Here is a 13,710-nt window from a genome sequence, read left to right on the forward strand (position 1 = left end):
CGTTGGATTACTAAGTTAATGAAATCTATGAAGCAGGTATTATAAACTTACCACATACTAATGATTTTAAAATGTATCAAAAAGTTAGTACTTAGCATATCTACTTTATAATAAGTTCTTATGTTATTCTCAGCACTGTTATTTTTCTAAATAAATACTTTTACATATATGATTTAAATCCTTGAGCTGTCGTGAGGTTGTAATACCTCCTTTTTTACTAAAGAGAAAATAATACAGAGTTGTTGAAAGACTTAGCCAAAGTTAACTGAGTTAGTATGTGGCCAAAACTCCAAGTTAAATCCAAGTTTTGCTTCAAAAACCCTGTCTTCTTTCCAATGTTAAACATCTACTTTTTTTCCTCAGCACTTTGATGTCTTGTTAGAAAAAGTGTTGAAGCTTTGTGAATTTACTTAATTCCCCTACCCTTTGCCTTCAGTCCCTTATATAACCCACTACCACATAGACTAAATTATTGACAAAACTTCATTGTTTACTGATGTAGAAATACAGTAAGGATTACTGGCTGATATAGAGTTAGAACTTTTATCTTATTGGACTCAAGGCTAAGCAAATGAATAAAATCATCAGCAGCTTAAAGCTAGATTAGAGAAAGTAAATGGTCAAATTTTTCATGAAGGTTTTAGAATGAAATAGTAAGGCACTGTGACAGGATAAGAAGAATAGGGTTTGGGAATTGCAAGCCAGATAAGTTTAAGTTTGTAAGAGTTGGGAATTTTTTGGTTATGTTGGTTCATAAATTCTTTAAAATGAGTAACCAAAAGGAAAGTAACATTTTTCCTCCAAGAAAGTTTCAATCAATAAATAATTGAAATTACATAGAGGGTAAAAACAGTTGTTACAAATATAGACACAACTGTAGAGATTAGAAAAAATACAATTAGTTATACCAATTGAACACTAATGAAACAAATTAGTGGAGGGAGAGGGAAGAAATCACTTGAGTCTTAGTGTGAAAATTAAAGTCAGTATGAATATGATCAAGACTATGTCTTGGCTAAGTAAACAGTGAGGGTCAGATCATGTCCTGAAGTTGGTCAAATACTGATGGAAGGTGGATGACTACTGAGACCCTAGATGGCAGGTGTCCCCAGATACATAGGAATGGAGATGGCATGCATCAGGCCAGACAACATGACGGCTGAGACGAATGAATTCAAATCAAGAGAAGAGGAGGGAGAGGACTGCAAATGAACGATCAGATAGCTCAGGTAGGGAAATATTAATGTAACACGGTGTTACAATAAGGAAACAGGAAAGAAACAGGCGTTGGTCAAGAAGTCATAATGTGAGGCAGAGAAACACAGATGGATGGAGTCTCAGTATTATCCTAAGGTGAGTGTTGAATCTAATTTTCATCTTTTTTCTAACTTAGAAAAGTTCTATCTAGGAAAGAGCACGCAAAGAAAGGCAGCCTAAAGTTTTACATGAACCCATAAAATGGGTCATGAACATTTTCATTTTGCCTTAATGAAGGTAAAGAAAAAGAGAGTGAATGCAGGTGCAGGTTGTGGGGGGAGTAACCTTTTGAGTCCCCCTATTTTGGCAGAATGTTCTTTCATTTGAATACCGGTGTAATTCTATTAATTCTAAAGACCCATCTCAAACTTCACTATTTTAAAAATTGTATTTCTCTATTTTGGGGTCTTTGTTGCCGCACGCTGGCAGCAACTGAGGCATCTCCTTAGTTGTGGTACATGTGCTTCTCAATCATTGTGTGGCTTCTGTTGCAGAGCAAGGGCTCTAGAGCACATGGGCTTAAGTAGCTGTGGCTCATGGGCTTAGCTGCCCCACAGCATGTGGGATCTTCTTGGACCAAGATCGAACTCGTGTCCCTTGCAGTGGCAGGTGGATTCTTAACCACGGGACCACCAAGTTAGTCCCTCAAACTTCACTTTCTAAGAAGCCTTTCTTGACCACCCTTTCTTCAAACTCCCTTTTCCCTACTGTGCTCTTAGGGTTTTTCTAAACTTAGAAGTACAAGAACATCACAATCACCTGTCAGTCTTTCTCAAAATAGTATAAATTTCTTGAAGTTAGAATCTACATCTCTTATCAATTGATTAGTAAATGTTGTTTCAAGTCACTGATTCGAACTGAAACAAATCTTCGCAAGTCTCAACTGGAAACAGTATATGTCTACAGCAACAAGAACACCCAGTCTTTACACAGTAAACTTCTGCAGTCCGGCCACACAGACTCTGACATACAGCAAATGTCTTTGGCACTTGGTAGCCTAGCTTACCACTCCAGTGTTCTTGCCTGGAGAATCCCAGGGACAGAAGAGCCTGGTATGCTGCCATCTCTGGGTTCACACAGAGTCGGACACAACTGAAGCAACTTAGCAGCAGCAGCAGCAGCCTAGCTTACCACTCCAGTGTTCTTGCCTGGAGAATCCCAGGGACGAGGAAGCCTGGTGGGCTGCCATCTATGGGGTCACACAGAGTCAGACACGACTGAAGTGACTTAGCAGCAGCAGCAGCCTAGCTTATTTCCCTAGACTATTATTCCCATATAAAAATTACATTTACTCAAACTAGCCAGTGCTTTCTGTTGTTGCCTAGTTGCTCAGTCATGTCCGACTCTTTTCTGACCCCACAGACTGTAGCTCGCCAGGCTCCTCTGTCCATGGAATTTTCTAGGCAAGGATACTGGAATGGGTTGCCATTTCCTTTTCCAGGGGACCTTTCAGACCCAGGGATCAAACTCATGTCTCCTGCATTAGCAGGCAGATTCTTTACCACTGAGCCATCAGGGAAGACCCCATACTTTCTACATTTTACAATAAATTTCCTAAGCCTACTTTTAAAGAAAACCAAAATACTTTTAAGAATCCCTTTTTAGAAAGAAAAAGTATGCTTGGAAATAAAATTAGTGCTATATTAAAAGATAACCAAAGCAACTTAGCCCAGCATTAACATCAGCCTTTCTATTTCTCTTGGCACATGGAGAAACTGCAAAATCATGAGATAAAAATCAGAAAAACACTGAATTTCATTAAAGTTTTCACCTATGCTTAAAATGTCCCATATTTAGCCTTGACCTTAAATCAAGCTATTTTCTTCTTATCATCTATCTGTGGAAAACATGACTTTCCACAGGTTCTTCTTCTCAACACAAAAATGGACTATATATTGAACAACAGCTTAATACTTTTAACATGCCAATTTCAAAATTTTAAGAATCAGGATTTGAGATTTTACATTTTTCTCTTTTTGTTTGCCTTTAAAATTAAAATATATGTCATTTTAACCTGATTTGAAATTTCAGAGAAATGTACAATATCTGGGTATATAAATCTAACTTAAAAGTTAATTGCAAAACCACTTAAATTTGAGTTGTAGAAAATAGGATAAGCAAATGACTCATATGAACTCTGGTCTCAAATTTTTCAATGATCGTGAGCTTGGAGAAATTATTTACCTTCTCTGTTTTAATTACGTCAATGTTAAAACTATTATAGAAATAAATAAAATGCATGACTTAAAATTAAACCATTCATGTGCTTAGTCACTCAGCTGGGGATTCTCTAGGCAAGAATACTGGAATGCGCTCCTCTGGGGGATCTTCCCAACCCAGGGATTGAACCCAGGTCTCCTGCATTCCAGGCAGATTCTTTACTGTCTGAGCCACCAGGGAAGCCCATGAATACTGGAGTGGGTAGTCTATCCCTTCTTTAGGGGATCTTCCCAACCGCGGCTTTGAACCAGGGTCTCCTGCACTGAAGGTGAATTCTTTACCATCTGAGCCACCAGGCAAGCCCAAATCATTCATAAAGAGGTCAATTATAAATTTAATGACCATTCCTGGAGTACATTATCTTATACGGTTCTGAATGAAAAATATACTTCAGTTCAGTTCAGCTGCTCAGTCGTGTCTGACTCTTTGTGACCCCATGAATCGCTAAACGCCAGGCCTCCCTGTCCATCACCATCTCCAGGAGTTCACTCGGACTCACATCCATCGAGTCGGTGATGCCATCCAGCCATCTCATCCTCTGTCATCCCCTTCTCCTCCTGCCCCCAATTTCTCCCAGCATCAGAGTCTTTTCCAATGAGTCAACTCTTCGCATGAGGTGGCCAAAGTACTGGAGTTTCAGCTTTAGCATCATTCCTTCCAAAGAAATCCCAGGGCTGATCTCCTTCCGAAAGGACTGGTTGGATCTCCTTGCAGTCCCAAGGGACTCTCAAGAGTCTTCTCCAACACCACAGTTCAAAAACATCAATTCTTCAGCGCTCAGTTTTCTTCACAGTCCAACTCTCACATCCATACATGACCACAGGTAAAACCATAGCCTTGACTAGACGGACCTTAGTTGGCAAAGTAACGTCTCTGCTTTTGAATATGCTGTCTAGGTTGGTCATAACTTTTCTTCTAAGGAGTAAGCATCTTTTAATTTCATGGCTGCAGTCACCATCTGCAGTGATTTTGGAGCCCCCAAAAATAAAGTCTGACACTGTTTCCACTGTTTCCCCATCTATTTCCCATAAAGTGATGGGACCGGATGCCATGATCTTCATTTTCTGAATGTTGAGCTTTAAGCCAACTTTCTCACCCTCCACCTTCACTTTCATTAAGAGGCTTTTTAGTTCCTCTTCATTTTCTGCCATTAGGGTGGTGTCATCTGCATATCTGAGGTGATTGATATTTCTCCCGGCAATCTTGATTCCAGCTTGTGCTTCTTCCAGTCCAGCGTTTCTCATGATGTACTCTGCACAGAAGTTAAATAAGCTGGGTGACAATATATATACAGCCTTGACGTACTCCTTTTCCTATTTGGAACCAGTCTGTTGTTCCATGTCCAGTTCTAACTGCTGCTTCCTGACCTGCATACAGGTTTCTCAAGAGGCAGGTTAGGTGGTCTGGTATTCCCATCTCTCCCAGAATTTTCCACAGTTTATTGTGATCCACACAGTCAAAGGCTTTGGCATAGTCCAGAAAGCAGAAATAGATGTTTTTCTGGAACTCTCTCGCTTTTTCCATGATCCAGCGGATGTTGGCAATTTGATCTCTGGTTCCTCTGCCTTTTCTAAAACCAGCTTGAACATCAGGAAGTTCACGGTTCTCGAATTGCTGTAGCCTGCCTTGGAGAATTTTGAGCATTACTTTACTAGCATGTGAGATGAGGGCAATTGTGCGGTAGTTTGAGCTGACCACCAGCTAATCACAGATGCACAGGCACCAAGAGAGAACAAAGTCAACTTTTCTAATTATGAAAGAACTATTAATGAAAACTATAAAGATAGATGCTCTTTAATATTTCCATGGTTACCTGTATCCAAAATATGGCATATTAGAAAATTTGAGTGAATCTTTTGAGTGAAATAACTAAAACGCTTGAAGACAATTTAAAGCATCTTTTAAAATACATTTCAGGGCTGGCCAGAGAATAGAAGGTGCAAAGTCATCACAAAAAATGTGAGAACAGGAACAGTAAAAAATGAGCACCTGCCAAAGCCAGCTTTTCCTCTTAGGATTTCTGCTGAATCCTACAGTGATTTTCTGCTAAGTGCATAGGAGTGAAAAAGCTCAAAGCCCACCTAAGGAGATGGATGAATCTACTTAATAGGAGACTGCATAGAAAGCTGGGGTTATGAAGGTCTTGAAAGGGTGATTTAAAAATAGCTCTCCTAGGACAACCTGTGACAGAACAGTTCTGCGTCTTGTGATGGTAGTTATATGAATGTACATATGTGATAAAACACACATATAGACATATAGATACAAATGGTTAAGAATACAACTGGTGAGGGAATTTCCTGGTGGTCCAGTGATCAAGGCTCTGAGCTCCCAATACAGGGAGCACAGGTTTGACTCCCGGTTGGGGATAACAACCCATATGCCATCTGTTATGGCCAAAAATCCAAAGAAGAAACAAACAAAAAACAGGAAAAAGAAATGTCGGTGAAATCTGAATACAACTGTGGATTGTACTGATTCAATATCCTGGTTTTGATATTGTACTATATAGAATGCTTTCTAGGTGGCAGGCAGTGGTAAAGAATCCATCTGTCAATGCAAGAGATATGGGTTCGAACCCTGGGTCAGGAAGATCCCCTAGAGTAGGAAATGGCAACACACGCCAGTATTCTTGACTGAAGAAATCCATGGGGTTGCAAAGAGTTGGACACAACTGAGCATGCATGCACTATTACTATAGTTATGCAAGAAGTCATGCAAGATCTAAAACCATAAAACTCCTCGAAGTAAACAAAGGGGTGTATGCTCTATGACGTTGGTCTTGGCAATGATTTTTTTGGATTTGACACGAAAAACAAAGATAACAAAAGTACAAATAAACAAGTGTGATTACATGAAACTAAAAATCTACTCAGCAAAGAAAACTATCAACAAAATGAAAAGGCAACCTCCAGAATGAAAATATTTCCAAATTAAATGTCTGGTAAGAGGTTATATCCAAAATATAAGAGGAATTCATATAAATCCATAGAGAGGAAAAAAGAAAACAATTAAAAAGTTGGGAAAGGATCTGAATAGATATTTTTCCAAAGAGATGTAATTGGCTAAAAGGTACATGAAAAGGTCCTCACTAGTTATCAGGAAAAATGCAAATCCAAACCATAATGAGATTTTCACCTCATAACTGTTAGGGTATCCATTAGCAATAAGACAAGGTGTAATAAATGTGGGAAGGATATGGAAAAAAGGAAACCCTTGTACATCATTGTTTGGAATGTAAACTCAAACAACCCCTATGTAAAACAGAACAGAGGTTCCTCAAGAAATTAAAAGCAGAATCAGCATATGGCCCAGCAATCTCATTTCTGGGTATATATCCAAATATATATATATAAAGAAATCATTAATTTCAAGGAGCTATCTGTACTTCCACGTTCATGGCAGCATTGCTCAAAAGCCTCTTCCATATTTTGAATGGAAACAACCTGACTGTCCCTCAATGAATGAATAAACAGATCAAGAAAATAGAGCAGATGCAGTTGACCCTTGAGCAATTTGGGGTTTAGTGGCACCAACTCTCTATTCTATAGCCACAGTTCCTCCTTATCAGTGATTGTACATTCACAATATTTATTATTGAAAAAGAGTGTATGAGTGGATCCATGACACAGTGTTGATGGGTCAACAGAATATACAATGAACTTTTATTCAGCCTTAAAAATTTCCATCATTTGTGAATTTCTATGTTTTAATCTACATCTTATTTATATTATGCTGTGTGAAATAAGCCAGAGAAAAACAAATATTGAATAGTATCACTTACAGGTGGAAATTTTTAAAAAGTCAAATTCATAGAAACAGAACAGAAAAGTGGTTTCCATGGGCTAAGGTGTTGGGGAATTAGGAAGAGGTTGGTAAAGGGGCACAAATTTTCAGTTATAAAATGAATAAGATTGAGGATCTAATGTATCACATCCGTGACTACAGTTGACAACACTATTATAAAACTGGAATTTGCTAAGAGAGTAGTACTTAAATGTCCTACAGACACAAAAAAAGGGTAAGTATGCCAGGTGATGGATATGCTAACTCAATGAGGGAGTCCTTTCACAATGTATACATATCAAATCATAAAGTGTACACTTTGAATATCTTACAATTTTATTTGTCAATCATACTGCAAAGAAGCTGGGGAAAAGTTTACACTGAAGGGAACTAGTTAAAGAGGACACAGAAGATGTATTTACAAGTTGGTGGAAATTTGTATTTACATCTTTAAAAGATTTTAAAAATGGATAAAAGCCCTGCTAAAGTCCATGTTAAAAAAGACAAGGTAACTTATCAACTTACCCATCTTGACCTTAACGTTAGCACAAGGTGAAAAAAAATTCCCTCTAAGACTTTGCCATCATAAGACAGCACCTTGTGGTTTGAGTTGCTAATGTGGCATGAAACAATTTTAATTTGGAGAAGCTTGTCCCAGGTAGATAGTGCTAGCAGATGACAGGTAAAAGCAAATTCTCTTAAGATGAACTCAATCTCAACTCAAAGAATTTTCACAGATTTATTCCAAGTGAAATGAGATACTAACTGGGCAGAAGAAACAGACACTCAAAGACTTCACAAACTGGATTAGTGGACATGAAATATAACTGTTTATAAAGAAGAAGAATGGTTTTCAAAGTATGAACAAGCTCACGAAGATATACAGATGGCAAATAGGCATAATGAAAAGATGCTCCATGTGGTACATTGTCAGGAAGAAGCAAATTAAAACAAAAAGATACCATTATACACCTATTAGAATGGCCAAAATCCAGAAGACTGACACCACCAGGTGCTGGTGAGGACGTGAAGCAACTGGAAATCTCATACACTATCGGTAGGCATGCAAAATGGGATAGCCACTTTGGAAGATAGTTTGGTAGTTTCTTAGAAAACTAAATATACTCTCACTATATGAGCCAATAACTGTACTCCTTGGTTTCTACACAAAGGAGTTGAGAACATGTCTATACATACAGGTGCACATCAATGTTTAGAGCAGTTTTCTTCATAATTATCAAAACTGGAAGCAACCAAGATTTCCTTTTGGAGACGGACCTGACAATCCACTCCAGTATTCTTGCCTAGAGAATCCCATGGACCAAGGAGCCTGGTGGGATACAGCCTAGGGGGTCTCAAAGAGTCAGATGAGACTGAGCAACTAACACACTGGTGGCTCAGACAGCAGAGAATCTGTTTGCAGTGCAGGAGACCCAGTTTTGATCCCTGGGTCACGAAGATCCCCTGGGGTAAGAAATGGCAATCCACTCCAGTATTCTTGCCTGGAAAATTCCACGGACAGGAGTCTGGTGGGCCACAGTTCATGGGGTCGCAAAGAGTCGGACACGACTAAGGTATATCACAAAAGATGTTCTTTAGTACATGGATGTGGAAATAAACTGTGGTAAATCCTATTATTCAATGCAAAAAGGAAATGAGCTATCAAGCCAAGAAAAAGACAACGTAAGGATCATTAAAGACATATTACTAAGTGAAATAAGCTAATCTGAAAAGGCTATATACTGAATAATTTCAAGTATATGTCATTTTGGAAAAAGTGAAACTATGGTGACAATAAAATGATCAATTGCTGAAAGGGGTTGGTCAGTGGGAGGAGTTTGAGGGCAGTGAAAATAGTCTATGTGATACTATAATGATGGATACATGTCTTATCATAAATGTGTCCACAACCAAAAGGTGTTGCTAGTGGTAAAGAACCTGGCTGCCAGAGCAGGAGACACAAGATAACGTGGGTTTGATTCCTAGGTCAGGAAGATCAACTGGAGTAGGAAACTGCAACCCACTCCAGTATTATTGCCTGGAAAATTCCATGGACAGAGGAGCCTGGCAGGCTATAGTCCATGGGGTCACAAAGAGCTGGATACGACTGAGCACACAGGGAGATAACACAGTGAATGCCCACTCATGGAGGTACTACTTGCAGAGATACCATTCTTCTACAATTGCTGAAAAATGCCAAACCTTCAAAGAAGCAGCCCAGGGAAGCCCCAGAAACAATAAGGAAGAAACTGGTAAATATATGGGTAAAACTAAAGAAACAGTATCTTTAAAATATTAAATAATGCCCAAATTATGAGGCAAAATTAAGCTAAAAATAAGACTCTGGACAATGATAGTGTATAAACCAGGGGATCAGGTAATTTGAGGTACATATGCTCAGTTGTGTCCCACTCTTTATGACCCCATGGACTACAGTCTGCCAGGCTCCTCTGTCCACAGAATTTTCTAGGCAAGGACACTGGAGCAGGCTGACATTTTCTACTTCAGGAGGATCCTCCCAATCCAGGGATTAAACCTGTGTCTCTTGTATCTCTTGCATTGGCAGGCAGACGCTTTAATTTGAAGTAAAGTATTCCAAATTCCTTGCATTTGAGAGGGAGGGGGATAAAGACAAAGATATTTAACTTCAGACTTTGTTAAGCACATCTGCTAAAATAGCCAGAGTAATAACGAAAATAATAGACATGGAACGTATAACTTTAAAATAAATGGGGTAGAGATCAGAATGTAAGAAAAGAAAAACAGCAGAAAAAGTTGGATAAATATCTCATAATAAGAATAAATCCAAAAATAACTACAGTCAGAGTAAATATAAATGATTTAAGCTGTCCAATTAAAAGATAAAACTTCAGATTGGTTTTAACAAACTACAGCTTTATTCTGTTTTTAATGAAATACACCTCAAACTTAAGTGGACAGGAAAATTAAGAGTCAATAAATGGAAAAAATATATGGAGGCCAAAAGAAAGACAGAGTAGTTATACTGACATCTGACAACATAAAATTTAAGGAAAAAAATTATGATAGGCTTATTACCTGAATTTAAAAGATCCAATGCCTGGAAGTTAAGACAGTTTTAAATTTATTTGGAATGATATAAACTTGACATATAGAAAAACGGACACATCCACAAAGAGAAACTGACAAATGTATTCACTCGTGGTGGAAAATTTTAACCTACCTCTCTCAGTAATGAACAGACTAAGCACATTATGAAAAAAGTAAAATACAGAAAATTTTAAAAATACAATTAAATAAATCTGATGAAATGGACATTTATATAGCACTGTATCCAACAAATGTAGAATAATAATTTTTGTCAAGCCCATAGGAACATTTTTTGAAACCAAGTACCTGGGAGGCAATAAAACCAGCCTCAACACATTTCAGTAGGTTAGTATCACACAGACTAAATATCTGGGCATAAAACAATTAAGTTAGACATTTTATTTAAAAGAAAGGATTTGGAAAATTGACTGTATTTTTAGATTTAAAGATACACTTCTATGTAAAGTCAATCCCTCGGCCAAAAAAACAAAATTAGAAATACTTAAAAACAAAATGTGCATTAAAGGTTGTAGGATGCAGTTAAAGCGGCACTTTGAGGGAAATTTATTGTCTAAGATGTTGTTTTAACAAAAAAAGAAAGGCTCAAAATTAATGAGTTAAATATAAAAAGCCAAAATAAACTAAAAGGGGGGGGGGAGGGTGGAAAAAAAAGAGCAGAAATAAATGAAACAAAAAAGGCAGAGAAAATCAACAGAACCAAAAATAGACAAACTTAGCATTCAAGGGGGGGAAAAAAAGAAATAAAGAATGAAGTCCAATAAATTATATTTGCAATAAAAAGGAAACATAACTATGATGTTCTGGAGATTAAACAGATAATAAGAGATTAGGAAGATTTGAAGCAATAAAGATTTTACAACTTGTTTTGGAAAAAAAATCTATCCGACTTATCACTGTCCCTGGAAGGCAATTTCTTATCCCTTTCCCCAAAGGGATGAACATAAACACTGTCCTCTCATTTCTTCCACCAAATATAATGTTATTTCTAATATAGCTCTTTTTCTAGACAAAACTGATCATTTAAAACCTATATCCTGATAGTATAAAACTACTGGCAATATAGTAACTGGTGAAAAACAACCAAGGTCTTCCCCTCCGCCCCTTATTTTTTTGGTCTCAGTCAGTCAAGACTATCAAAAGTGCATCCTCCTACCTAAATAGCCCTGTCTCCAATGAGCTAAGTTGCATTCGTTCATATAAAGACTATTTAGTGGGCTGCCTGCTAGGTCCTCTGACAGGGCCTGAGGATAGTGGGTCTCTTACTCTCTAACAGACAGAGGCAATTACAAAATTGTCAGTGTTAAACAAGGTTAGGTAGAGAATGCATTTGGAAACACACAGGAGGGATACCTGACCCAGATCTGAGGAGCCCAGGAAAGAGGAAGCAGTGTTAAAAGGAGCTCAAAAAGCCCAATCTCATTTACCACAAAGAAGAAAGTACTTAGGAGCAGAAACGACAGGTTCAAAATTGTAAGAGAGCAATCCATCCAGAAACCCTGAAGAGGCTCTAAACGGCTGTAAAGCCATAAGGCTGGAGAGGCTTTAAGCCAAAGACAGGCCATTCTTCACAAAGTGTGAGGGACCTGTACCAGCCTGCTTTGTGGATAAAGAGGTATGGCTCACAGGTTAGGCTTGCCTAACAAAATGGCATTTTCTCTTCTGTCAAAAAGCTTATAGAAATTATGCAGTAGCAGAGTAGTCAAGAGCAGAGAAAGAAGTGGGTTTCTGTCTTGATTATAAAAATTAAATGAGATAATATACAGAGAGCCTAGCACAAAACTAGACACACCATAGAAACCTCAGTGTTAGGGAAAAAACCATCCACTCTTGTTCTCTCCTAAGCCTTTACAAAACATGTCAAATAGAAATGAATTGCCTGGAAAGTGAGAACAAGAGAGACTTGTCCCAGACAAAGCACATATTAAGATTCTGAAAAACAAATTCCTGAGAAAACAGAGCACCATGGAGCTAGAATTTAATTAATCCAACTGAATAAATTCTACCTACATTTAATCTATTTCATCAATCTAAGAATATTTTAACATTAATAGCATGCTCATCAGTATGTAATAAAACCCTTAAGACAAAAAACATTTTATCAGGGAAAATCTAGGCCAATTAAAAATACAGTTGTATCTTTAAAAAAAAATCACTTTCCCAACAAATTTTTAGCCTCCTGAGAGATCAAATGCAATAAATAATATATCTCCTCTGCAGAGAGTTTTCCAAGTATAAAAATTTAAATTATTATTATAAATAATAAAGGTAGGCCATTTGACATCAGTTTAATATAAAGATTAAATATATTTCAAAGCTATAGCTACTATTTACAAACTGTACAAGTTTAGTTTGATAGTTTGATTTTGCTCTGATAAAAATAAAGGATAAACATTTCAAATTTAGATAATATAATCTAATTTTTCTTTCTTATTACATGATCCATATTATTTTTAATTCTTTATAGTCAGAAAATACACAGAGGTGCATTGATTTACTTCATTATCCAAAAAAGCATTTGATTTTTTCCCTTAACTTGAAATAATCACTAATTTTTATTCTTTAAAGTATAATCCAGAAAATTGCAGAGGAAGGTAAACTTCCAAACTCATTCTATGAGGCCACCATCACCCTAATACCAAAACCTGACAAAGATGTCACAAAAAAAGAAAACTACAGGCCAATATCTCTGATGAACATAGATGCAAAAATCCTCAACAAAATTCTAGCAATCAGAATCCAACAACACATTAAAAAGATCATACACCATGACCAAGTGGGCTTTATCCCAGGGATGCAAGGATTCTTCAATATCCGCAAATCAATCAATGTAATTCACCACATTAACAAATTGAAAAATAAAAACCATATGATTATCTCAATAGATGCAGAGAAGGCCTTTGACAAAATTCAACATCCATTTATGATAAAAACTCTCCAGAAAGCAGGAATAGAAGGAACATACCTCAACATAATAAAAGCTATCTATGACAAACCCACAGCAAACATTATCCTCAATGGTGAAAAATTGAAAGCATTTCCCCTAAAGTCAGGAACAAGACAAGGGTGTCCACTTTCACCGCTACTATTCAACATAGTTCTGGAAGTTTTGGCCACAGCAATCAGAACAGAAAAAGAAATAAAAGGAATCCAAATTGGAAAAGAAGAAGTAAAACTCTCACTGTTTGCAGATGACATGATCCTCTACATGGAAAACCCTAAAAACTCCACCAGAAAATTACTAGAGCTAATCAATGAATATAGTAAAGTTGCAGGATATAAAATCAACACACAGAAATCCCTTGCATTCCTATACACGAATAATGAGAAAGTAGAAAAAGAAATTAAGGAAACAATTCC

General features: G+C 37.2%; 1 protein-coding gene across 5 annotated transcripts in view; it reads right to left on the reverse strand.

Moving 5' to 3' along the window:
• Positions 1-13,710, reverse strand: part of VPS13B (vacuolar protein sorting 13 homolog B) — a 787,290-nt gene that overhangs the window by 303,242 nt on the left and 470,338 nt on the right. The gene's annotated exons all lie outside the window — the stretch shown is intronic.

This window comes from Ovis canadensis, chromosome 9 (assembly GCF_042477335.2).
Source record: "Ovis canadensis isolate MfBH-ARS-UI-01 breed Bighorn chromosome 9, ARS-UI_OviCan_v2, whole genome shotgun sequence".
Taxonomy (NCBI): domain Eukaryota; kingdom Metazoa; phylum Chordata; class Mammalia; order Artiodactyla; family Bovidae; genus Ovis; species Ovis canadensis.